Source organism: Amblyomma mixtum, chromosome 3 (genome assembly GCF_055824585.1).
Source record: "Amblyomma mixtum isolate Tamu chromosome 3, ASM5582458v1, whole genome shotgun sequence".
Classification (NCBI taxonomy): Eukaryota; Metazoa; Arthropoda; class Arachnida; order Ixodida; family Ixodidae; genus Amblyomma; species Amblyomma mixtum.
In genome coordinates this window covers 225,282,560-225,309,819 of record NC_143014.1, presented here as the reverse complement: position 1 = coordinate 225,309,819, position 27,260 = coordinate 225,282,560, and the positions used below count along the sequence as shown (strand labels likewise).

The 27,260-nt window shown below is 47.2% G+C and overlaps 1 protein-coding gene and 2 non-coding genes across 3 annotated transcripts in view; all 3 read left to right on the top strand.

The window, feature by feature from the left end:
* The window catches only part of LOC149353843 (uncharacterized), a 615,886-nt gene that overhangs the window by 116,099 nt on the left and 472,527 nt on the right, over positions 1 to 27,260 (top strand). The window lies entirely within an intron of this gene.
* On the top strand, positions 13,700 to 13,887 carry LOC149353869 (U2 spliceosomal RNA). The gene has a single exon (XR_016291950.1). It is a non-coding gene; the product is annotated as a U2 spliceosomal RNA (small nuclear RNA).
* Positions 22,520 to 22,591, top strand: TRNAA-CGC (transfer RNA alanine (anticodon CGC)). The gene has a single exon. It is a non-coding gene; the product is annotated as a tRNA-Ala (tRNA).

The window sequence follows — 27,260 nt, the reverse complement described above, 5'->3', positions numbered from 1 at the left end:
TAGGAATATTTGCTTCCGCCTTTTTCCAGTTAAGACTAGTCAGTTCTAAGCTGTTCTTCTCTATTGTGCTCTCCTGTGTTGCCGCCTCACTTGGGGAGATTACCCGACTGACTTTGCTAAATGACGCAGCTATAACTGACGTAATGTAGTTCACAGCATCGTCTCCCTCTAAACATTTTCCCTCAGCATCTTTATTCTGTTCCTGCTTTCTTTGATTTGTTTTTACCAACCACCTTATATGGTTCCAGAATTTTCTTGCTCCCCCCTATTATTTGCATCGCGAACTTCAGCCAGCCATTGATCAGAGGACTGCTTTATTTTCGCCTTAACGTGGACCTGAACTTGCTGTTTCTTTTGTTGATAAGATTCCCATTTTTCGCCTATTTCCTCTTCAGATAACTGCGCCCTCTTTGCTTCTCTGTGTTCCCTTGAAGCCGCCCGTCGTTGTTCGATGGCCTCCTTAATTTCCATATTCCACCAGCTTTCTCGCTTCCGCTTTCCTCTCCAGCGGCTTACTCCTTTCACTTGTTTCATTTTTGTAGTGATGAGTAGTTCTAACTGATTATAATCCCACTTTTCCATGGGGCGTTTCTCGATTGTTTCCTGTATGTCGTCTGCCATTAGCGCTATTTGTTCGTCGTTTAATTTTGCGTTGACTTTCTGACTTCGCTGCATTTCTCTTTTGACTAGGGCTCCCAACTGTAGACTAATACGTTTATGATCACTTCCTAGGCTGTACTTCCCCTCTTCGTCTATTTCCATTATTACGAGCTTGCTATAGATGCCCTGCGACATTAGACAGTAGTCAATGGTTGTCTGCCTGTTACGGGATTCCCACGTGATATGTCCCTCACATTTGGTTTCTCTATTGACAATAACTAGGTTGTGCCGCTCACAGAAGTCTAGCATTAACTTCCCGTTACAATCTGTACATCCATCCAGATCCTCGATGTGGTCATTCATGTCTCCAAGCAGAATAATTTCGGCAGCGTCTCCAAACTGCTTATATCGTCATTGAGGCACTTATAACTGGATCCTTGTTTTCTTGCCTGCATTTGTCCCTGGTCCCTAAATAAACTACCCCTAGCCATGTCCTTTTACCAGCAATTGTACCTGATACCCAGACATGTTTTTTGCAAGTTGATTTTATTCTTTGCCAATTTGTTCCTTCATGTATCAGCATACTTAGTCCTCCTCCCTTCTTCTCCGTTGTTGTTCTGTTGCACCCTTCCCAGACATAGCCATCGATTAAGGGTGGATCTTCTAGATCCCTCAGATGTGTCTCGCCTAGAGCGTACACACCTACTACTTCGTCCTTCAACTGCTGTTCTATTTCTAGCCATTTCGCTCTTTCTACCCCTTGCATGTTTATGTAACTGATCGTGGCGTTAAATTTCCTTTTCGTAGTTTTCTTTCTGGGCCTCCTAGTAGCCATTTTGTTGTGCTCAGCCGCCATTGTTACATTTAATACTTCGCTTCTACCTACCCCTACGCCCTGAGCCACCGTGGACCCCCTAAAAAAGCTACCACTCGGCCTCCCAGGCGCCAGACTATCTCTTCTCCTACCCTTCCACTGAAATGGATGCCATCTCGTCTAAAGCCTCTGCCCAAGCCTGCTCTGCGCACTTGTTTATGTCTACCACCTCAAAGCCTTTCTCGGGGCTTAACGTCCTTATCTCTCGATTAAGATTCACAACGTCGTTAGCAACATTTCCATTCCTTCCTTGTACCTCCGGCACTGTGCACACCACGATCTGCGCTTGCTGTGCTATCACCCTTATACCGTCAACTCCCTCAGCTAATATTTTCACTACTTGTGCGGCGTCACCATTCAGGACATCATTTAGCCCCGCCGCTACCACTACCAAGTTACGCCTTGCAGCATTCTCGGAAAGTTCACTTTTTGTCTCTCTCAGTACCTCGTCCATTGTCCTCCCTGGGAATACCCCGACTGCTACCTGCCTATCACCCTTTACACGCTCCAGTATAGCTCTTTTGCAGCGCCTCATGTTTGAGTCACCAGTGATAATCACTAGTGTACTCTGCCCCTCCCTCCTAACTTCCGGGTCTTGCTGCCTCTTATCAATGACTGTGACCTCATTCCTTGGGTTTAACTTGTTCGCCTTCTCTCTATCGCCTCTAGACTTCCTGGCTGCCACCTGTGCGTAGCTGTTCCTGTCTGAACATGTCTGACTTGCTTGTTTATCACTGTCCATGCCAGTGCAAGCCCCATCCACGTGGCTGGCGCTGGAGTGTCCGCCAATGTGGCTTCCAGTGGCGGTGTCAGCTATTTTTGACTCCAACTGACCAAGCTGTTCTTGAAGTTTGCGCTTCTCTGCCCTCTCTACCTTCAACTCTCTTTCCAGAGCATCCATCCTTAACACTAGTTTGCTGTTCACCTGTTCAGCCCTGTCCAGGCGTGCACCTAATACGCAGAATTTGCGCATAAAATCTGCGCCTTCGGCCTCCTCCACCGAATCGAACCGCGTTTCTTTTAAATTCACCGACGCCTCACACTCCTTACATTTAACCTTCAGTAGCTTAACCATCTAAGCAGCACTCGATTATGGCTATCACCAAATGCTAAGATATCTACAGGCTGAAAACAAAAAAACTTGTGCACAAATAAAATAAAATTCTGCCTACCGCAAATGCCGATCGATCACTTGGAAAGAAATAACTAACTTTCTAAAAAAGTTAACGCACAAATAAGCACTGAAAAACTAGCTGCCGGCCAGAAAAGACCCGGCCGATTATAGGCCACTGACCTAAATTCTATTCTCAACGACAACGGCACAGGGTTAGACTTCCCAACCCACTTTCCAGTGCCGATTCTTGCTATCATCAGCGCCAGACTTCAAGCGAAACTGAGGGCGCAGTATGAGTAAGCTGGCGCTTACTGAAAGCACCTACATTTGGTAAAAGACCAGCAGCGAAAACAATGCAGCAGCTAAAGCTTGCCTCTCGAAATTCCACTCGCAAGATTCACGACTGCTATACCGCTATCAAGAAAGTACGCATAGCAAACGATGCACCAGCTCGACGAGCTCGACCGAACCGAGATGGAAACTGGAAGTTGTGGGCGGGGTGTTGCCAGACCACCCACCAATCTTCCAATAGCTTTTTGCTAACTTCCACTGCCGATTTATTTACATGACCATAGTTATCTTTAAATCCTAGGGCCTCAGGAAGAGTGACTGTGCCTGCATCGACATCCGGATGGATACCATCACATTCGAGTATGAGGTGTTCAATTGTTTCCCCAGATCTACCACACACTGGACATGTGTCATCATCTTCGTTAGTAGTTCGAATTAAGTGGGCGGATATGAGATTAAGAAATTTGCGGGAATATGGTGGCCGCGGCTGGCGAAGGACAGGGTTAATTGGAGAGGCATGGGAGAGGCCTTTGCCCTGCAGTGGGCGTAGTCAGGCTGATGATGATGATGATGATCCTGCACTTCCCCTAACAGCCTAAAAACTAAACACACCCTACTTTAAAAATATTAAAAGAAAGTGCTCATCTATTTTGCGCAGTCACCTCGCTCTCGCAGTCGTCAGTCGGTCCGGTCTCCACGCGTGATCCTAGGAGCACCGAAACATGCGTCGGCACAGCACGACTGCCAACAGCATCAGGGCAGCACCACTTCGCTGCCCTGATGCGGACTGGTGCGTGCGGAACTACGCTGCGTTTCACGTCAGAGTGCGCCTCCTTTTCCGCATAGACATCGTCGCAGCGACGTTTGGCTCTGGGTTAGAGCTCGCATCCGTGTAGAGGCGAATCACAAAGTTCGAAGTGATGGCAGTGGGCAGCGCTCCCATTTGAGTGTCAGCGACCAGCCTAGGAACCCCGCTTGGCCAGCTAGGGACACGGAAAATACTCAGGAGAGTAAGGAAAGGGCAGGTTTGAGCCCAGAGAGAAATGCCAGCTCGGCAGCTGCAGGGGCAGTATCTGCCGATTTGGAAGCGGAGAAAAGGAGTTGCAGCACTGCCAGCCGTAATAAAGACACCGGAGATGATTTGGTGGAAGGTGCAGGCATTAAGGAAGGTAGTGAGAAGGCCGGTTCTAGCCCTGGGAGAGATGCCGCTATGGCAAAAGAGGCAGAGGTTCCGCGCCAGAAAAAATGTAGAGAGTTGGAATGCCACCGCACCGAAAGACAGCTTTCCGAGAAAGAGCGTCACGGAGAGTTATCGGGTAGCAGCGCTGAGGCGCCAAGTCAGAGCGCAGAGCTAGCTGAAAGGGGCGATGCTACTCGGATTGTTGCGGTGACTGAGAACATTAATAACGCTGCTCCAAACTGTCGACTTCAGGACAGCGAAGTATTTAAGCTCTGCGGAAATTCGAATGCAGACAGAATGTTTTGAGTTTCCGACGGGCAGTGGCCGACTCATGGCACTCCCTGACATTTCGATAGCAGGCACAGAATGCGGCCCAGCGCTGCATCGAAACAAAGAGCAGCCAAGAGAAAGCCAAATCACAGCGGCTAGAGACGGAACCACAGGTGTGGACGATTCGACAGTTGAGCCACCGCCTAGCACTATGAGCAAAGCGCAAGTAGCGTCGCTACGCAAGAAAATTCGCGAACGCGACAAACATTTGAGAAATGCTAGGACAGGTGTTGATGCTGATGCAAAGGCCGGCAGATTAACACGGGACGGCACCACGAAAGCTAATGACCGAAAAGGAAAATCCGAGAAATTTTCCCGAAGGCGGATGCGCACAATGAAAGCGAAGTTGACTTCCCTTGCGGGGCGAAAGCGCTCTTCTCCATTGAGGGTACTCAGACGGCATGGCCCTTCGACAGTGCTGGGGAGAACCGCCACACAAAGGGGCGCTGCAGAGAGCGCGTGAGTCGGAGGGGGACGCGACAAGCAGGGCCAAAAAAATGGAGGAGGCGCCCATTCCGCAGTAGGTCGCGCGGAGGCGGAACCAATCAGCCCCGCAGTTTTCTTGAAGCACCTGCTTGTGGACCGGCCGTCCGACCACGACCGCGCAGGGCGCGACTGAAGAATGTCCAATTCGGGGAATAAGTGTTTGCCTTTTTTTTGTTGCATTGACTCACTCTAAAAAAAACGAGACAGGGGTAAAGGCAAACGAGTGTACCCAGCTTTTAGTGGTAATGCTGAGTGGTTTTAGTAAAGTTCATGATTTTCACTCAGTTATGCAGCTTTTGAAGATGTTTGCCTTTTGTAAGGTGCAAGAAGGGCACATTGCATGAAACGCGGACGCTCTTAGCTGTACTTTTTAAGCAGTCCGGGATACTCTTCATGAACCAAAATTGCTACTAATATTTTTTTTTCGTGCGTTTTTGAGTGAATGTGTACAGTAGCAGGTCCGGTTTTTCTCAGCTTACGTGCGTCCTGAGAAGTTTCATTGTGAGCTTTTCTCCAACATCTATAGTACCGAGATTGAATCCCTCTTTTGGAACTGGTTTGCTCGGAGGGAAGTTGAGTGCTTGCTTGGGCATGTGGTTTGCGTTTTAGAGACGACCCAAAAGAGATTGGGTCAGCGCAAAAGAAGACAATGTTGCGAGCGGCAGAGGGCTTCTGGCATACTTCTGCGAGCAATTAGCCCAAGTCGTCTCTTCGTGCAGCAGCGGTGACTGCTACCCGCCGAGACTCGTCTGGCGGGGGAGGAAGCTGTTACGACCGAACTTGAGACCCGCGATGATAACGGTGGCGGATTCAACAGCGGAAATTTCGACAGGTCGTTTGACCCCCAAGATGACCCCACCAAAAAGAATGACTAGCTGGGAAATGGTCGATGGAGCTCTTCCCACGCTCGGCTCGGTACCAAAAACCTTCCCTTCCAGAAGGACCGACGACAGGGGAAGAAAGGATGCTCCTCGTCTGAGAAGACCCGGAACGAATCAGAGGAAGCCAGCGCAGCTGCGGCTGCGACGTCATCATGCCACACCTGTGTTCGATGTACCCGAGCTGCCAACAGTATGGTTGCCTCGCAGTGCGAAAGAGCTGCAGACTTACGTTTCCTCGTCGCCAGTTCCCACGGGTGGACTCTACAACAGGTGTCTTCGTTTGCTGTGTTGTGTAGTGCCGATCTTTGTGTCGCGATGAATTGCCGCCTGGTGAAAGGGCGGAGCCTTGGCTATTTAACCTGTGACCAAAGTGAGCACGAACGCTCTGAACCTTGGGTAATAGGTTCATCCAGTGGCTCTGGGCCCTGGGTAAAAGGCTCATCCAGTCGCTCGACGTCATGAACTCTTAATTTTTGTTTCTTTGCTCTTTTTCTTCATTATGTAAATAAGTTTCTTAGTTTCTTGCCATTAAACCTGCTTGTTTTCGTATTCCCAACCTTCGAGGCTTCAGACCGTATCCTCATCCCGGACGAGCCCCCTTGGTGATGCAACAACCGGCCACGCTACCTCGAGCCCTAACAACTGGTGGCAGCGGTGGGATGCTGCAACCCGACTCTTGATAGTACATAGGTAGTAAAACAAGGTTGTAACAGCAGTCGTTACTACGTTTTCACTACTTTTTTTTCTAAAGCCCCACCTCGATGGACACTTCCGAGGCGTACGGGCGGAGTGCCTACGCGCACGGGCATACGCTGGAGCCTGTCTGCGCATGCGCGAGGCGCTACGCGCGAGCAGGCGCGAGCGGGGCGCAGATATCTGTGCATGTCAGATATCGGCGCCTGCGCACGGGCGCTAGCGCGCGCGTCGGAAGCGGGGTCCGGTTGACAACAATCGGAGGACCGCGGGGCTCTCGAGGACTCTTTTCTTCATAGCTTCGTGTTCCCCGAACTTTTCTTCGCGGTTTAATTCGTCCTTTCAGCGCCCCCCCCCCCCCCCCCCCCCCCCCCCCAACCATGTTTTGTTCACGGCTTGACATTCTTTCAGTCGGCTCGGGAGGGGGAGTGAGCCAGCACCAGGAGTATGGAGGTGAATGCCACTTTTCGACGCCCGTCGTGGCGCGTGCTGGGCGCGCAGGCGCTTCGCGTGTACGCCTGGGAAGTGTCCATCGAGGTGGGGCTTAAGGTGGCGGTCCCACTCTGACGGTGAGCGGGAACCATTTTTGGTAAAGTTTGTACGTCGACTGTACCTCGCTCGTTCGCTTCATAAATATGGTTCAGATATCTCCGAAAAGCTAGTTTTCTCTGCTTTCAAAAGATGCATTTTTTTTAACGATAGCTGCAAATTTGTTTCAACTGTAAAAGAAAACGCAAAGGTGAAAACTGGCAGTTGAGCTCAACTTGTCTCAGGAAATGCAAAATTGTGAAAAACCTCTTGCACCTAGAGAAATATCTTTCGAGATACTTTGAGATGTAATGCTAGTGCGCATATTTAAGCATGTAGAAGTACGTGTATAGATTAGTTTATTAGCCACGCTTGTTTGAAAAGCATAGAAACAGAACAATGTAATCTGCAATAACTTTTGGGATATGCATTGCACTGCGGCGACTTTTTGTACAGTTTGAGATTGTTCAATCGCTCATCCATTCTGAAAATTTCATTTATCTGCCTTGTTTAGTTTAAAAGTTATTCCTGATCAAAGTTAGCGTTTTTTCGAAATAGTTAAAAACGGAATGCAAAACTGTTCAGTTAACCAGCATTTTACAATTCTGAGATTTTGCGTGAAGAAACTTAGTACTGCGCTCTACGCGGCTAAGCATCGCCTTTACTCTACGACTTTTAGGGAACGTGCACTGTCTAGTTGAAAAAATGTTGATTTTAGCTACCTTTTTCGTTGTGCTTATGAAGGGCACAAGCTCTCGGAACGTTCCGCAGCTTCGTTTTTTCAGGTAAATATACTCTTAAAATATCGGGCTCTTATTCTTTTATTCAACTCGTAAAAATTATCGACTACAAAGTCCACAAATTACAAACAATAATAGCAATAACGCAACCACATACGATAAATGTAGTAACTAGCGCCATCTACATTAGCGCACATGTACTAAATGGTCACAGTTCCGAAAAATGACAAGTGTTGTGCTGCCAAACACCTAAAATCAGGGGGTGTTCACGAGAGGGAATCATTTCTCTACGATATTTGCACGTTCCCTTCCATTTTGCCCTCTGTAGCTTCCGAGCAGATTTACACCATATTGCTTTGCTGGATTGCTTTTTGCGAAAGCAACACTACACGAGTCGCCTAGCCATTTCGCAGAGCTGAGGAAAGGAGGTACTGCGCATGCGCGAGGAGCAGTGACGTCACACGGCGCACAGCTGGCGCGCCGCCGTCGTCGCTGCGGCGATGACTCAGAGGTGCCACCGCCGCGCTCGCCAGTTGCGCATGCGCAGTAGCGGCGCATAGCTAGCGTGCCGGGGCCGCCGCCGCTGCCGCGCGCTCTCCATCGCCTCTCCCGCCTCTCCCTGACGCTACGAAAAGCATTCTAGGCGTCGTTTTATTTTTCGAGGACAGCTTTGTTCGTTGTTGCGGCTAGCGCTGTGGAGGGGAAGTTGGAGAGCGCTCGATTCGCCTGCACTCGCTGTACCATTTCGGCAAAGCTGTGCGGCGGTGTCCCTGAGTGTGTAGCGCTAGTTCCGGCAGTTTGAGCCACGGTGTAAGAGTATGCTATGTCTTTCACCGTGGTTTGAGCGCAGTTTGGCACTGTCTGCTTCCAAAACAGATGGTCGAGTGCAGGCTTAGTCGTCTGCTAGCCCTGGTGACGCCAGTGAATAGCAGCCAGCTGTTTCTGTTTACACCCCACATCAGCGGCTGCCAACATCTCGTATCTCGTGAAGAAATGTTCAAAGAACACATCACAATAAAATGTTGCCATGAACAAGCCTCGATGCGTGCATGTGCACCTCGTGACAGCTGGCGCGAAACGCCGCGGATGAACTGTGTCGACGTGCATCATGCTGCATGCACGTCTTTGTATTTTACAGTGGTGTCAGTTACGTGTAGCCGTTTTTTTGGAGAACTCGAGCAGTGTTCTAGCTTGTCGACGAGTGGAATTACTTGAGCCTCCGCCGTTTATCACTACGCGCAAACCATCATCTGCCTTCATGGCGGCTGCAGCTGCACTATTTCGGCACTAACCACCGAGAAGGGTTGCAGTTTTCCTGAACTACACTCGCACTACTTTCAAACGAATGCCGTGGTTCAGAGCGCACCGTGTTTCACCGCTGAAATGAAGCCATGTGAGCTGGAGTGCCACGGGAACCAGTTCATGTGGTGCAGGCGAATCGAACGGATCTATAAGTCGGGTACAACCAGTATTGTAGGCGTTATCGAAAAAAAGTAACTTAATACGTTACTCGTTACGCTAAAAAAAAGCGCGTTACCGCCTACGTTCCCTACAAAAAAAGATGACGCGTTACCGTTACCATTGCCGAAAGAAAGGACCGCACGTTACTTTGCCGCTACTCCATGGCCATAATTACACTGCGGCTTCGCTGTAAGAACTGAAAATAACAATTTTATCAAGCTCATTTTTCACATAATTCCGACCTCACAAAGAAAACATAGCTGAACTCAACAAATTTACAGTAATTCTGGTGTGCTCCTGCTTGCGAAATTACGCGGAAATTGTGTAGCAATAAAGGAATGCTTAGTTCCGGAAAAAAAATGTATTTGCGCACATGAACATTTTTGTCACTTGAACTTGCATAATTATCACAAAAATGTGAGTGTTTATGTCAAGGTGTTCAAGGTCAGCCTCGCTCGCTTAGGAACTCAATAAACAGAAACGTAGCCGCAGTTGCAGATAGAAATAAGCAAATTTTATTTTGAAAACAATGTTGATAAATAACGACAACTTTCTAATAGTTACAACTAGCTGTTACTGCAGCTGCACTGCAAAGCTGTCATCGGACAGCTTGCCTCGCTTCCTAGTGGGGTTGTTAGTGGGGGAGTGGGTTGTTCCTTGTTCTGGATAGGGGAGAAAGGGGGGGGGGGGTTGTATGACTATGAAGGGAGAAAGTTGGAGTGATAGTGTTGTTGAGCAGAAAGTTTTTAGAAAGTTTAGTATGAGGTAGCTCACTACTGCCGGCACAGGAACAAAGGCCCATTTCCTTATTTTTTTCTGATACTTCAGTGCTAAAGCCGGTTGACTGCAGTCCCCTTTTCTGTGCTGTACCATTGTACTCTTTCGACGGCTCTCTTGGGGCCATCTTGAAGTAAACTGGCGACATTCCTGAGTTTACTCAGAAGGGGGAACTGCTTCCACCAAGAATGCGAGAGTGTCGCCTGGGAACAAGACCTTTTGGTTGGAAAACAAGCTTACGGAGAAACTGACTTACCGATTTCTGCAAATGGTCTATTGGTGGCTCGTCATGCCTCCACTCTTTAGAGAGTTCCGTGCGTGAGTGGTTTGGGGGCAAGTGTGTGAATGCGTGTTCGTGCTTTTTTTTTTCTTGAGTGCGTTGTCAAGGGCAGGTGTTTTCTGGCATGCATGCGAGCCTCAACAAGGGTCGTCGAGAGCACCTGTAGATGTTGTTTATTTGCAACATCATTTTCGGCGTTTTTTTTTTCTGAAAAATAGGCGGAACTGGGCAATTGAAATAAGAAATAGCTAGTAACGTGACACCTCAAGTTACCGAAAAATGTTAACGTAAGTACGTTACCCGTTACAGTTCCGAAATGGTAACCAGTAGGTTACAAAGTTACCGAAAAAAAGTAACGCGTTACTGACAACACTGAGTACAACTCAACAGTGTTGTCGGCAACGCGTTACAAGTAACGACGTTACCCGGCAACGCGTTACTTTTTTTCGGTAACTTTGTAACGTACTCGTTACCATTTCGGAACTGCAACGGGTAACGTACTTACCAGGGGCGCAGCAAGGGGGGGGGGGGGTGCTTATGGGGCTTCAGAACCCCCCCCCCCCCCCCCCCCCCCCGAAGTTTTTTCGAACTGCCAGCACCGCTGAACAAAACAACCACCGGCGCCGGAAGCCATTCTGGATTTTGTCACATACAATGTCTTTTTCAGACTAGAAAAGACATTTTGGAGCGAACATTGCGAACATTCCGACACGCTGCGGTGGTAACCCTCTCGGTAGCAATTTCACGTCTCTTGTGCAATATCGCTCAGCGGTAAACAGAAATTGACATTTGCCCACTTCTCTAAACCTTGTTCTTCACCAACCCTAGATTCTATGGTTGGACAGGCATCCGTCGAGCGTTGTCTGAAGTTGTCTAGCTGTCTTTGTTACAGTTGTGTTATCATAGATGTAACATTATTTGATAAAAAATATTTTTTTTCAGCGCTCGAGTTGGCAGGTTACACTCTAGACAAGGAGTGTTCCGACTACTACTAATATTACTACGCATCAACAGGGACGAAGTGATTGTACGCGCAAAAGACGAGGGCAGAAAGAAGAACACAAGAAAGGCACCGACTTCAACTACAAGGTTCATTGAAAAAAAAAAAAAACGCCAGAAGTATATACCTGGGACATAAAAAAGCATATATAATTTGCATGATGTCACACCTTTCTATTTTTGTCGTCCGCCTTTGCCTTTTCGCTTACTGCGTGCTGGGCAGCATTATTTTTCTTTCTTTCTTTTCCTTTGCCAACACTAATATATGTATCGACATTGAAAATAGAAAAGTCTATAGTCGGGTACAACGCAAGAAACGAAGCGGCACATACCCTCAAATGAGGCCCTCCAGACAGTAACGTCGACCGCACAGCTCTCTGTGGCTATGCAGCCAAGCCTAAACAAGAGAGGGAGGGAAGCGGTCCTTTGTTCCCGTGCCCCGCATCCTTATCCCGAACAAAGATAATCCTCCCTCCGATGCCGTTTGGGCAAAGACGGTACCCTCTTTGTCCCAGCTCTCCAACTTTTCCCTTCACCCTTCCACAACCATAACCCGAACAAAGGAAGCGCCACTCGCGACGGCAAGGCCCTTCTTCCCTCTATGCTTAGCCTTGGCTACATAGCCGCAGAAGGCTACCGCGTGTGGTTGTGGAAAAAACCAGCAAGGGGCAGGCAGAGAAAGAAGCATGCCGAATCCCCCAGCCAACACCTCCCCCCACGCACGACGGGGACAAGCAGCCGAGTTTGCCATGGTTCATCTGTAACCCTCTGAAGGCAGGTGCAGCAACAAAAGAAAAGTCTTCACGCAGCGCGCGGGTCAAGAAAGGACCGGAAACACATCTCAACATCTCAACCAGAACCAGTCTCGGGTCGCTCAGGGCAAAACGGGTAGACACTTTCCCAGTCATGGATCAGTGTCGTAGCCTGGTGGCAGAATCTGAACTACTCGCAAGATGGCGGCAGTGGAACCGCCACCTTAAGAGTGATGCCCGTAGGCGTCCGAGTGCGAAAAGCGTACGAGCTGGTGCGCTTCAACAACATGGGCGTCCGGAAGGGAGGGGGCAAGGGGGGGGCCTCGCCCCCCCCCCCCCCCCCCCCCCCTCCCCGCTCCCCTGGAATTACGGATATTATTTATGCACTAGTTCCTTATTGGGTGCTAACCTACCGCCGCCCCCATCCCAAGACATCGGGTGCCCCCCCCCCCCCCCCCTTCCCCCTGGAAAAAGTTCCGCAGGACGCCCTTGTTCAGCAACGTACTTTTTTAGCACTAAACCATGTTTCATGAGCAACGTATTAAAATAGGCGGTGTGTATAGTGCCGTCGATGACGCTTTTATGCAGCCCTCGATGATCGTCCAACGGCGGAGCAACAACGTCCCGCTGCGCTCAGGCTACGCATTCTACCGCCGTTGCGTTTAAAAAAGGTCCGGAGCCTGCTTAATCATTAAAGTAGGCGACAAGTTCGCAACGCTGGCAGCCCCGTATTCCGCGAGCTTACCGCAATGGTGCCGCCCGCGAGCGCAGCGGACGACGGCGCCCTCGTGTGCTAATCCCTAGTCGTCGCAAAGCCTGATTTGTTTCGCATTGAAGCCACAGCGGACTGCGCTTTTGCATTGACCAGCGCTATAGCGAATGGTCTACTCATGGCACTGCCTTACTGACAACCTCATTGTCTCATATGAAAAGAAAGATGTATGATCGATTTCAGCGATAGCAGCGCAGATGGCGTGCAAGCGGATCGGGTCAGCCGCGCTGCAGCGGCGGCAGCGGCTGTGAGCATAAAACTAGCTTGTATGGCAGTTATTACTCCTACCAACAACTCGGTACAGGGCAGCGATCCTCAAGGAGGATTCATTTTTGACGTTCCCTTAGCACAGGCCTTATTAACTACGAGAACAGTAAAGTTTAGCAAGGTTTTATGACGCTGGCGCTAGGGATCCGCCGACGAGATGTTGCTTTGGCACGGGCAGTTGCGGGAGGCGCTGCTGCCACCGGACGGCGCCGTCGGACATCACTCGGGACACTGCATTGCAAGATATTTGCAACTGTTCCTTCGCTCTGAATCGCCGCGTCACTCGTCCATTGCACTGACCGTTAAGCACGGTTAAGCATACACGCGGTTAGACAGCCCGTGTGACTAGGGTATGAGTGGCAGAATAGTTTTCTTTGCTGCCACCAGGTACCGTCACTACTCAATCTCCGCGGTGAACACGGCTTCGCGGAAATTAAGGTGTCTCCGGACGACGATATACTGTGTAGATTTATAAGCGATCCTCGTGCCTCAGGCCATCGTTAATGAGTGAAATAACAGATGCCTTGAGGATAGCTCGTTATTTTCGACAAGATGTAAGATGCTGCGTTAGTGAGAGTTGGTGATTCTCCATTTTCTTTTAGACTGTGCGCGTATCTGGCACTACATTGAGGGTCGGCTGGGAGGAGGTCTGGGTCGAAGACCGCTTCCTGGTTATCGCTTCTCGGCCTCTTGGCCCAGAACATAAATTGTATCTGTTCTAATCAGCTTAATATCTGATTCGGCCCTACCAGGGTCGCTGATATTGAGAAATTTTTGTAGTTTGGCGCAGTGCTGGAGCTTGCTCCTGCCGTGCCGCGGGTTGTCCCGGCATTGCAGTACAGTCGGGTACGGCCCATGCCCCTTCCGGGGGGCAACATTATAATCAAAAGTCAGATTTACTCCTGCGCTATACAGTTGTTGACCCTATCTAACTACGATGCAGGAGTTCGAAGACACTGATTGCGTGCCTTAAGTGAAAAGGATGATGAGGTGAGGCTGTTTGCCGATGATTGTATAATTTTTAAAGAGGTAGTAAGTGATTCTGACCACTTGTCACTTCAAAAAACTGTACTAGCAATTGCAGACTGGTGTGAGCGCTGGGGCATGGATATTAACCCAAACGAAACCGTATTATTAAGAATCACAAGAAAAAAAACGCCCAGATTTCACTGTTATATACTTCACAACCATCCAATTTTAGAAGTAGAAAGCTATAAGTACCTCGGGGTAACCCTCATGAACAAACTTACTTGGTCCACTCATATAGCTGACATCTGCTCATCAGCAGTAAAGAAGTTATGGTTTATTAAAAGAAAACTCGGAAACTCTCCCGTCAGTACCAGAATCACTGCATACAAGGCTTGTGTTAGGTCCCGACTTGAATATGCGGCAGCAGTGTGGGACCCGCATGACAAGAAAGACATTGCTCAACTGGAGCGTGTTCAGCGAAAAGCAGTTCGTTTTATTTATGGGAAATATAGAAGGATAGACTCTCCACCTGCATTAATTCGAAAGAGTAATTTACAGTTCTCGGCAATAAAAAGAAAAGTTACCCGTCTAGTACTGCTTCATAATTACATGTCTGGAAATCTGAAGGCAGATCTTCCTGATTGTGTGAAGCTGGCGAGCACTAGGAGAACACGTCATGTACATGAGCTGTAATTAGCACCAATTTTCGCACGAACTAGTGGGTTTAAGAACAGTTTTTTTTTTCCGAATACTGTCGCGGAGTGGAATGGTCTTCCTTCGGGTCTATGTAAATCTAGGAATTTTGAGAAGGAGCTAGAGAACTTATTGTATGGCTCCTAGTATCTTGTTTGATGACTCTGGATTTGTGTCCTGTTTACTGACTCTCGGTGTTGCAGCTGATGCTCTTATAGAAATTTTTTTAGTTGTATGCCTCTCCTGCTTGGGCCAACTCTGGCTTGCAGTATACTGAAATAAATAAATAAATAAATAAATAAATAAAAGAAGGCAACATGAGGATCCATAGCCCTCAAAATTCAAGGGACACAACACCCTCATGTTGACTACTGTGAGCATGTCATCGTACTCATTTTGACTACCCACTAGCCCGCACCCTTCTAATTTATGAAGGCGGGAGTCATTTATGGTCACTTGGCAACCAAATGCGGCGCCTTTGTTCAGGAAACCACCGATGGTGTCATCACGAATATTAATAAAAATGGCTGCCGGTTTAGGACATGCGAAAGCATGGTTTTTGTGGAGGTGGACACCCAGTGCTGGCAACCCTAGAGGTTTTTGCCTAGCTCTAGAGAATTTGGACGCAGTTTAGGGGAAAAAGTTTTTTTTTTTGTGTAATCTAGGGAAATTTCATTTGCTCAGAGAGTTTTTCTTTTTCTCTCTCATATTGGGAAGACAGTAAAAGTTTTCGTTGTTTTTTCTCTGCAACTGACGGAGGCCCGCACAACACCCCGCGCGCTCGAGTAAAGCCTGTTTCACATGCCAGTGAAAACGCTTTGTTGCTGCGGCGCAAAAGCTGTTAGAGCCATCGCGGCGGCTCCAGCAGTTAGAGCGGCGATGTTCCAACTAGTTACAAATTTTTCGCACCACTGCGCTGCTCAATTTTCAGTCGTTTGCATGCGAACCAGCCTTTAAACGGACGTAATAGGACGTGTATGGTCCCTTACGTGGCCACTGGCACCGGCTGCTGTGATCTGGCGTGCCACCTCCTTCCCTCAACACGCGCAGCCCTTTCCTCACGCTGTATTTGGAGCTCACTGCACTACATGAAATTCCTATTTAGTAAGCATATCTATCTGCATGTTTATTTTGATAACTAGGAAAGAACAAGGGCGTCATTTTTTTTTTGTTAGAAAGGAGTGCATTGCTGGAAACCTTAGCTATAGTCAAACTAGGGGAAGGAACAATTCCCAGTTCTGCTGCCACGGTGGCTCAGTGGTTATGGTGCTCGGCTGCTGGTCCGAAAGACGATCGAGGCTTCGATCCCGGCCTCGGCGGCCGAATTTCGATGGAGGCGAAATTCTAGAGGCCCGTGTACTGTGCGATGTCAGTGCGCGTTAAAGAGCCCCAGGTGGTCGAAATTTCCCGAGTCCTTCACTATTTCATCCCTCATAGCCTGGGTCGCTTTCGGACGTTAGACGCCCCAAAACCATAAACCATAGTTCCCAGTTCCACCACGATGAACAAAGTGAGTTCAGGTCACGTGAGGCGTACAAAAGCTGTGACAAACTGCTTCGTTGTTTTGACTCAAACTGTTCCGTCAGCCACCCTCCAGAGCAATCGCAGCAAATGGACAGGCAGCTTTTATATCGCAGTTTCCGTACACTCCTCAAGCGACCTCCAGTCATTTTGCGCGTGGTATCCTTCGGCTGAAGCCGAAACCGGCACAACATGAGGAAAAAAATTCAGTTAATTCCACATGCCGATGCGTGTCTACTAATATCTTGCGTACAGTGAAAAAAACAACAACAAAAAACATACACGATATAGAGTCTTTAGTTTGTAATTTCCAAAGAACTCTTTACGGTTTATCTTGTAGCTTCATTTAGAAGTTCTTCACTTTACATGCTTCAATTGAAATTTACAGCTAATTTGCGTATCAACCTCTGGTAATAGGGTAGGTGCATGATAAAACTTGGTACTGAACTACGCATAAATATACATGTTTTCACAATTGAACGCTATTTTTTGTATCTAGGGAAATGTAGAGAATTTTTTTAATGGAAATTTGGGGAGAAGCGGCGCTAGAGATTGGTAGCACTGCTGCAGTTGCTGCGGCCTAGGTGGTGAGCCGCAGGCCTAGAGAAGGGCGTCCAGTGCGCTCCCGTACGTGGACAGTTCCCTGCGCGCGGGCGCACTGTCATAGCGAGTGCGGCACACGTGATGCTCCGAGCACGGGCACAGACTATACACCTTGGCAGAGTCATGAGTATACTGTCTCAGGCTTACTCGTAAAAGTTAGATTAACCTCAGAAGAGCAAGGTTCCGGGCTAGTTAATAATGCATTTAAAAGGAATAAACAGCGCGAAGAAATACGGTACGACAAACGAGCGCTCGTGTGTGCGTCGTTTCTCCGTGTTTCTTCGCGCTGTTTATTCCTTTTATTAATTATTTATTTTATTTAAACATACTGCAGGCCCTTTTCAGGCCCATGCAGAAGTGCTTATAATGCATCATTGCGATCGAACAGAGTAAAAACAAAAATTCGATAATACAGAGATGTTCTCTGATCCAAACACGAAAAGAATAGGAGAGAATTAAACAGAGAAGACAATTTTTTCGATATAATTAAGAAATAATTTCACGGACGTACACTTCACTGCATCTTTAGGCAATTTATTCCAATATGATAGCGCGCGGCGGGGTTGCTCCGGCCGTTCCATTCGGACGGAGAGGGTGTGATATAGCGGAGAGGGGCTGGCCGCTCCTTCCGCCGCACCGCGGCGCACGTCCCCGACCCCTCGCCTCCCCTGCTATGGCTTCGCACGAGGCGATTTGCGGCGCCTTGGACGTATTGCGTGATGAGGAGAGGTGAAAAACCACGACGAAGAAAATCTACACGAGAACACTAATGCCTCCAGCGGCTAGGTAATTTTTTTATTACTAAGCTCCAGACGCTGCGGCCGCATGTTGCCCGAAGCGGGCAGTCATGACGCTATGCGAAACGAGAGCTCCCCGGAAAACAATCATATCGGCGGGTTTGGGCGCAGCGGGCCAATGGAAGCATGAAAGTATGGAAAGGCATTACTTCTTTATAAAAGAAGTGCCGCGACTGACGAGGCAGCGCAGTAACCAAATTTTTTTCCAGTGAATTAATGAACGTTTGTCCATGATGTACTAGCTCTGGCAGAACGCGCTTACCAGTAAAAAACGGCCTGGAAGGAAAATGGCAATTGTACTATTATGAAAATAGGCAGGCAATGTTGCACTATGAGCTCTCAATTTTTATTTTATGTTCGTTAGGCGAGCTCATCACGGTTCCTCCTGTGACCAAGAAGAACGCTGCCTTGAAGCGTTTGCCAGGCGCTCAACTATACACTCTTCCACGCGAAACTTTGTTGCGCTCAATGCAGATTGCGCTGTATTGGACTTAAAATTACTGTGTTTTTTCAAGCTTTCATTTTCTGTGCGAAGTTTTCGAATTTGCTTTACTTTTCCGGAAAAGTTCTCTTACATCTGAATGTTTATGGGGGACAATATTGTCACGGACTAGAAGACGACAATGCGGGCAGTGGCACCGCACTGAGCTCTCGCGCTAGGCATCTTTAGGCGCACTGCATCTTTAGGCAATTTATTGCAATATGATAGCGCGCGGCGGGAACAGTCACGTACGAATGGCACTCTTATAACCACCAATATGTTGTGTAACTAATGCTGCTTTAAGACAGTATTAGGTTACAAAGTGACTTACTAGCAATAGGAAACTGGATTTAAAAATGGCAAATGTCTTTAAATATTGTTAAGTGTAAGGTCATGTATTTCCATAGACGCTCCAACTTAATACCACATAACTACTTTATCTGCGGTTCTCGTTTACATGCTACGAAAGCATACAAATATCTTGGATTACACCTGTCTGACCATCTTACGTGGTCAACGCCCATCAACAACACCACTGCAGCATGCAGCCGATCCCTTGGCTACCTTGAACGCTAAGTGAAGTTTGTTCCAGCAGATGTAAAATTACTAGCCTGCGCCACATTAATCCGCCCAAAATTAGAATATGCAGCCGCCATTTGGACCCGCCGCGGTGGATCAGTGGTAAGGCGCTCGTCTGCCGAGCCGGTGTACCCGGGTTCGAACCCGCCCGTGGCGGCCGCGTTTCGATGGAGGCGAAACGCAAGAGGCGCCCGTGTGCTGTGCGATGTCAGTGCACGTTAAAGATCCCCAGGTGGTCGAAATTATTCCGGAGACCTTTTCTCTCTTTCTTCGTTCACTCCTAACTTCCTCCCTTCCCTTACGGCGCGGTTCAGGTGTCCGCCGATATATGTGACACAGATACTGCGCCATTTCCTTTCCTCAAAAACCAATTTACCTAGCCGCCATTTCGAACCCACATGAAGAATACCTTTCTGAGAGCACATAAACTATCAAAATCACGCCACTAGATTTGTTCATTCCGATTATTCGTCCTACACAAGTGTGACCTATCTGAAGAACCGATCCAGCTTGCCATTATTAAAGCACCGCCGAAAACTAGCCAGTTTAGCCCCTTTTCATCGTTTCTGCTATTCATTTCTGTTAAACATCTACGTAACAAAACACTTCCCGTTTTCAGCTCGCCACAAAAACAATCAACAGGTGTCATACCGTGGCCCCCAAACACAAACATTTTCGCAGTCTTTCTCCATCCAAACAGCAAAAGAATAGAACGGCCTTCACAATGCCGCTGTAATATTAGCAGACACACTTGTATTCGAAGATAATTTTAAATCTTTAGACATATTTTAGGTTTTCTAGTACCTTTCCCCTCTAACGTTGACCTATTGCACTTTGTTTTACTATACGGTTTTACTGTTCTCTAAACCGTTACTGAATTCCTACCCACCGTTCAGCGCTTCTTCCTGTCTTTTATGCTTGTCTTGTTTTTGTTTTGTATTCGAAAGCATTTGAGCGTTTGTGAGGGAACTTCTCCGATTACACTTTTGCTATGGGGTGCGCGCTGAATGGGACGGCCGGAGCAAGCCCCGCCGCGCGCGCGTGATCAAGGCGACCGTGGATATAAACAGGGAGTACTTGTGGATATTTACACGGCTGACGAGTGTTTGAAAGGCGGGTGTAAGTATTGCGAATTTGTTATTTTGAAGAAGCTGGAAGAAAAACTTTAATCTTGAAATGATTCTTCGCTGTGACAGGCTTTGTGAATTTGATTGAATTACTAGGCTGGTAGCGCTAGTTTGGCGTGATTACTTTGAATTGACAAACCTTACTGCTAGTTTTTGGATGCGCTCTAATTTGTTGATTAAGATTTTTTGATGGGGGCTCCAGTCTATAATCGCATATTCTAGGGTAGGTCTTATAAAAGTTTTATAGGCATTGAGTTTAATATGGGCCGGCGTGTCACGGAGCTTTCACCTTAAATAATTTAATTTACCTTCAGCTTTAGAACAAATGGATTTGATGTAGGATTCCCAACGCAGGTTAGATGTTAGGATGAATCCCGGTTACTTCACCTGATCATATTTTTTAACGTGTGTGTCACCAAGTGTGTATGTATACTTAGAGGCTGCTTTTTATCAGTGAATGTGATGCTTTCGGTCTTATCTGCGTTAAGTTTTATTCCTCAGGTCATACACCAAGCGTGGATTGATTCTAGGGAATTGCTATGGAGAATTTGATTTCTTGATTTTTTTACAGCTATATATACGACACAATCGTCTGCAAAAAGACGATTCTGGATCGATGAACTCACACAGGAGTGAATATCATTTATGTATATAAATGAGGAACAAAAGAGGCGCAAGAACTGATCCCTGGGGTACAGCCGATTACACATCCAGGTTCTGCGAAACGTATTCACCTATTTTAACACATTGTTTTCTGTTCTGCAAATAGCAGGAAATCCATGACACAATGTAGCGATCAATGCCAAAACATAGTAATTTTGTTATAAGGTCATTGTGAGGAACAACATCAAACGCTTTAGAAAAGTCTAAGAATATAGCATCTATCTCGTTGCCTTCATTAATTGTGTTAGCGATGTCATGAGTAATTTCAGCAAGCTGCGTTACTGTTGAGAGCCCTGTTCGGAAACCATGTTGTTTTTCATAAATTAGGTTATTTTCCAGATATGAGGTTATGGCCTTAAAAATAATGTGTTCCATCATTTTACAGCTTGTGCTTGTTAACGATATCGGACGATGGTTATTCAGTTCAGTTTTAGAGCCCGATTTATGTATAGGAATTATTTTGGCACAGCGCCAGTCATCTGGAATTACGAGTGTTTGTAAAGACCTTGCGTTAATTGTATGCAGGTATTTAGACACCCGGTCAGCGTATCGGGCTATTAACCTATAGATCGGGCGAGATTAGCCTATAGGGTCACTCAAACTCACACAAGCCCGGGCTCACTCGAACACACTCATTTAGGCTCACAACTCATTTGGACTCGCTCAGACTCACGACTCATCCGGGATCAGCCTCTCGTTACAACTCACGACCCGTCTGGACTCGCTCATTTCGACTCGCGACCCATTTGGACCAACTGGCGGCAGACAGCAGCTAGAGGCGTCAGCGCCGCAATCCTGAGAGAGGGTGCTCCCAGACAACGATGACGACTCAATAGGGACGTGCAACAACGCGGCGGCCAAGGACTGCGCAGCAGAGCGCCGGCCATCCACCCCAAAGACGAGGCACCGCGAAACCACGGATGGCCGTGGTGGCGAACAGCGCGTGTTCACACGCACCGCTATCGCGCGCGGTAGAAGCTGAGCAAGCTCCCATTCTTGTTATTTGCTGATGGCCGCGCAGCGACCGGCTGGCCTGAACAGGATGACGCCCGCCAGGTTCTCAGGAACATGGACCGCCGCAGCAGAGCGTTTAGCGCGTATCAGGGCAGCTTGTCGCACCGTTGAGCCCTCTTCGTGGCCCGACACCATAAGACGATCTTGCAGCTGCCATCCGTCGCGCTGGAAGCGTGCGTGGGGGCAGGGGGCGAAGGTGCGCCCCTGCCCGTAGCAGACGACGCGAGCCAGGACGGCCGCGGCGAGAGAGCGCGCGAATCTGTCGCTGACGTCACCGGCGCGGCGATGGCCGGTGACTGCGCGGTCGATAGCCCCAGGAAGGGGTTTCCCTGCCCGTGGGAGGACAGGGGTCGGGTGACCCAGTTTGCCTCTCGCTGCAGACACGCTGGCGTCTGCTGCGAGCTCTGTCAAGGTCTTTCCGGTTCTCTCTCTCTCCGGAGAACGTGAGAAGGAAAGGGAAAGGCTGACAGGAGAGGAGGCGCGTGGAGCGTCCTCCTACTCGCGGCTGTCGTCTGCCTCCGAGCGCGCCGGTCGCCTTCGCCCTGCCGGAGTACCCGAGTTCGAACCCGACCGCGGCGGATGCCTTTCGATGGAGGCGAAACGCAAAAGGGGCCTGTGTGCTGTGCGATGTCAGTTACGAGCCCCTCATTCCCCTTTCCTCGTCTGCTTAATTGCTTAACGAGGGTCTCGGTTCTGGCAGCCTTGATGCCTTAGGAAGCATAAGAGGGTTCTCACACAGCTTCCACCCTCGCCGTTCGATGACATTCTACGTCACATCAGCGGTAACTCAGGACGTTCTACATCCGCCGCTTAAGAACGTGGGTGGCGCTGGTGAACACTCCCAAGGTTAGGTTATTTGCAAACATAAATAAGAGGGTTCTCGCACAGCTTCCACCGTCGCCGTTCGATGACGTTCTACGTCACACCAGCGGTAACTCAGGACGTTCTACGTCCGCCGCTTACGAACGTGGGTGGCGCTGATGAACACTCTCAAGGTTAGATTATTTGTAAACATAAATACCCCCGAAAGCAGAAGAATTGACAGCCGTCGCCGTAGCTCAGAGGTAGAGCACCGGACGCGCTATTCGGAGGTCGTGGGTTCGGATCCCACCGGCGGCATGTGGTTGTTTTTTCTTCTGCTTTTCTAATCAATTAGCTTTAAGCGAGAACATGTTCAGTAATATAAATTGATTAACACCAGAAAATAAATAAATGAATTAAAAAAAAATCCCCTGTGCCCCTTGGTTTCTATGGCTGTTGGCTTCTCTCATATTTATAACGAGCCCTCATTCTCCTTTCCTCGTCTGCTTAATTGCTTAACGAGGGTCTCGATTCTAGCAGCCTTGATGCCTTAGGAAGCATAAGAGGGTTCGCACACAGCTTCCACCCTCGCCGTTCGATGACATTCTACGTCACATCAGCGGTAACTCAGGACGTTCTACGTCCGCCGCTTAAGAACGTGGGTGGCGCTGGTGAACCCTCCCAAGGTTAGGTTATTTGTAAACATAAATACCCCCGAAAGCAGAAGAATTGACAGCCGTCGCCGTAGCTCAGAGGTAGAGCACCGGACGCGTAATTCGGAGGTCGTGGGTTCGGATCCCACCAGCGACATGTGGTTGTTTTTTCTTCTGGTTTTCTAATCAATTAGCTTTATGCGATAACATATTCAGTAATATAAATTGATTAACACCACAAAATAAATAAATGAATTAAAAAAAAATCCCCTGTGCCCCTTGGTTTCTATGGCTGTTGGCTTCTCTCATATTTATAACGAGCCCTCATTCTCCTTTCCTCGTCTGCTTAATTGCTTAACGAGGGTCTCGGTTCTAGCAGCCTTGATGCCTTAGGAAGCATAAGAGGGTTCGCACACAGCTTCCACCCTCGCCGTTCGATGACATTCTACGTCACATCAGCGGTAACTCAGGACGTTCTACGTCCGCCGCTTAAGAACGTGGGTGGCGCTGGTGAACCCTCCCAAGGTTAGGTTATTTGTAAACATATATACCCCCGAAAGCAGTAGGTTTGACAGCCGTCGCCGTAGCTCAGCGGTAGAGCACCGGACGCGTAATTCGGAGGTCGTGGGTTCGGATCCCACCAGCGACATGTGGTTGTTTTTTCTTCTGGTTTTCTAATCAATTAGCTTTATGCGATAACATATTCAGTAATATTACCAATTGATAAACACCACAAAATAAATAAGTGAATTAAAAAAAATCCCCTGTGCCCCTTGGTTTCTGTGGCTGTTGGCTTCTCTTACATTAAAGTTAAGTTACGTTAAATATCCCCAGGTGCTTCAATAGCGTGAAAGTTCGGATCAGCAGCCAAGCACCATAACCATTGAGCCAATGTGGTGGCATGAGTGTTGGAGTCATAAAAGTTGCTTGTCCTACGCGACATGCCAAGGACACAAATTAAAAAAATAAATATTGGCTCTCGCTTCTCTACTTCAACCCCTCCTCCCATAGAAATTTAAACACGCCCCCTAATTTCAAATCCTTGGAAAGTCCCTGTAGTGTCCCTTCAAACTCTACCTTGGAATGCTGAGAACATGCATGACATTTCAAAGAAGCCTAGTTCAAGAAGGCTGGAATGTGGTTTCTGGAGCGTCATGTATGAGAAAAAGGTGAATGCAGTGTAGACATCTTTACAGTAAGAGTATAGTTATGTGCACTTTATGACGAATTAACTTATCTCAAACTGAAATGGTAGGACACTTACACAGCCTTCTAGGGGCCAACTAACTTTTTGTTCCACATGATTCCACTCATCTGGGGATGTATAAAAAGTGTGATGAGCCTTTTTGTAAATGCATGTTCTTCAACACCTTCATATTATGAGAGAAATAGGTAGGTTGAGCCAAAGGGCGCATTAATGCTATATGAGGAGAGCGCAGTGGTAACATTGAAATCTGATGTGCAACCTTGCAGCTTACCGCTGCGACTACGATTGCAGTCTCAGCAGCACCGCATTACTGAAAAAAGCCGTTGCAAGTATGCGCATGAGAAAGCCAAATGAGAACTAACCGTAGATATTGGTTAAAACTGAGTTATTGTTTTGATATTCTATTTTATTTATATATTTGAGATACTGAAGACTCATGTCGTATCCTCGGATTGGTAAAATAACAGGATGTCCATTTTTCACCCTCTACAATGCTTGTTCTACCTCTGAGGTCATGAGAGCAGAAGTAGAACAAGCATTGAGAGGGATGTGAAATGGAAAGGCAGCTGGGCCAGGTAATGAATGTGCTGTGAAGCAAATGTGTTCACCTGTTTGACATCATGACTTAAGTTTAAAAACAGGAACAGTTGCTAGATGAATGGAAAGAAAGTGTGATTATTCCCAACTACAAGGAGAGGAGACAAAGAATAGCATGAATTTCAAGGGGCTAAAGCTGATGTTGCACACCATGAAGGTATTTGAAAGTGTGTTGGGTACAAGACAGAGTAGAGGTGAGCACTGTGCCCCAACAATTTGGAGTTGTGCCAGGGCAGTGAACCACAGATACAATGTTTTGCCTCAGGCAGATGCCAGAAAAGTTCCTAAGAGCCAGCAAGCACTTTGTATCTTGGGCTCTTCATCTTGGGTAAAATCCGATTTTACCCATTTTTTTATTTTTTTTTTTTGCAAACCAAGTAAACATCCTACCAATTGGGTTATGCCTCATTTCTACCCGAAAATGAGCCTTGTAGGAAGCTTAGTTTCCATGTGGCCTAAGTTGAAGACAGCACACAAAAAGTAGCAGACATCTTGTACAAATATCGAGAGGAATGTTTTCACTCAAGCGATCATTTTAAACATTTTTATGGCAGTGCTTACTATGGTTTGGAAGTGAGAAGGAAAAACGCGGGTACAGACTGGAAGTCTCATTTTCGTCACCGTACCAAGCGCTACCCATGCTCACGGCATCCTGCTTCAAGGCTCATTTGAATTTAAAATGACTGTTTTACACTGAAAGAAATGTTGTAGCATTTTACAAACAAAGGCAAATAGGTGTTTCACGAACACAGCAGTGCTATGCAGTCAATAATGTGTGTGATGAAATGATTACAATAAATAACAGAAAAAAAAGAAATTGATTTTGTGTGCAACAAAAAATAGAGCCTTTTATGTCCTACAAAAAATTAGCGCTTATCGCGTATTGCCATCTGTTACAAAATATGACCTGGTAAAACCCGAACTACGGAACCTTTTTCTGAATAACGAAATTTCTCCATGAATATCACTAGATTTTTATCTGGTGATTTTTACCCAGTGAAGAGAACAACGCATTTCAAGTACCTTGGCTTATTGGCAGTCGTGGAGAGGGAGACACAGCAGTGTGAGTCACCTGCAGAATCCAAACAGGATGAAAGGCTAACACAGGGAAGAAGTAGAAGGTTGTTTTCAGGTGTACTTTCCGACCAGAAGCTGCCACTTAAGCTGAAAGGTTAAGTCTGTTGCACAGTCATGAGGCCAGCGATGCTGCATGGAAGTGAAGTGGTACAGCAGCTAATGAACGCCAGCATGCAAAAGAGGAACATAGCAGAAATGAGGATGTTGAGATGGGTGTGGAGTGGAAAAAAAGAACAGAGTTCAGAAAGACCACATACAAAGAATGATCTAAGTCAGATGTGCTGAAAGGAAAATTCAAGCAACAAGGCTGCAATGGTTTAGTCATTTAATGAAAAACGACAACAAATGTATTAGAGAGGTGATGAAGCTTAAAAGTTGGTGAGTTATAATGACATATAACATGCGGTTATACGGAACGAATGGTGCATGGCAGTTGTGTTTGTTATAAGCATGCTTGACTATAACATAGATAACAAACATTAACAGACCAAAACAACTGCCTTGGGGTACACCAGACGTAACAGGAAGCAGTTTGGATGAGCTGTTTTCAATCTTTATGAACTGGCTTTAGTGGTAAGATATCCATCGAACCATTCAGAAAGGTAGTCCAAGGCATTCATATTTTTATATGCAGTAATTTACTGTGAGCCTTTCTTTATTGAGGGCCCTAGCAAAATATAAAAAAAAGAATGTCTGCTTGACTGGACACATCAAGTACACTTGAGAATTGATGCATGGTTCAAACCAAATTATTAACAGCAGGCAGACTTTTTCTGAAGCCATGCTGATATGATGACAACACATTCTGATGTGCTAAAACCTGTTGAACATAATTCGCAACAGTGTGCTCCAGAAGCTTACATCAAGTAGATGAGGTGACAGAAAGCTGGTCACCTTTTGTGGACTGGAACAGCACATGTGCTGCATGTGCCAGTCAGCTGGTGTTTTATTTCAGGATTACATTCATGCACCGCTGCAACGAGTGCATTTGATTAAGATTATGCATTGTTAGTGGCTATCTGGCACAGTCCTCTTATACAAAATAACATATAAGCATTCTGAACCTTCTCTCTTTTTTCTTTTACATAGCGTTTGGGTCTGCAATGTGTTATGCTTGTAAGAACTACATGCTGAGAACCGCATTGACACCGGCTGCATTGTAAAACACGAGTTGCCTCTGCATTGTAAACTTCAAAAATTGGTTGCTTCACCATTAGCTGGGCACACACTGTGACCATCAAGCTGACTAGGCAATAAGATTAGATGCTAATTAAGACAACTTGCTCTAAGTCAGCCATAATTGAAGTCAGTGTTCCACTTTAACCTACCATTATGAATAAAACAGACATGAGCACAGAACACTTAGCTATTAAATGGAAGCAGTATTAAACTTTAATAGTGCATTATGTAGCCAATTTTTCTTGCATTTTATAAAATCGAACGTAAAGGGACC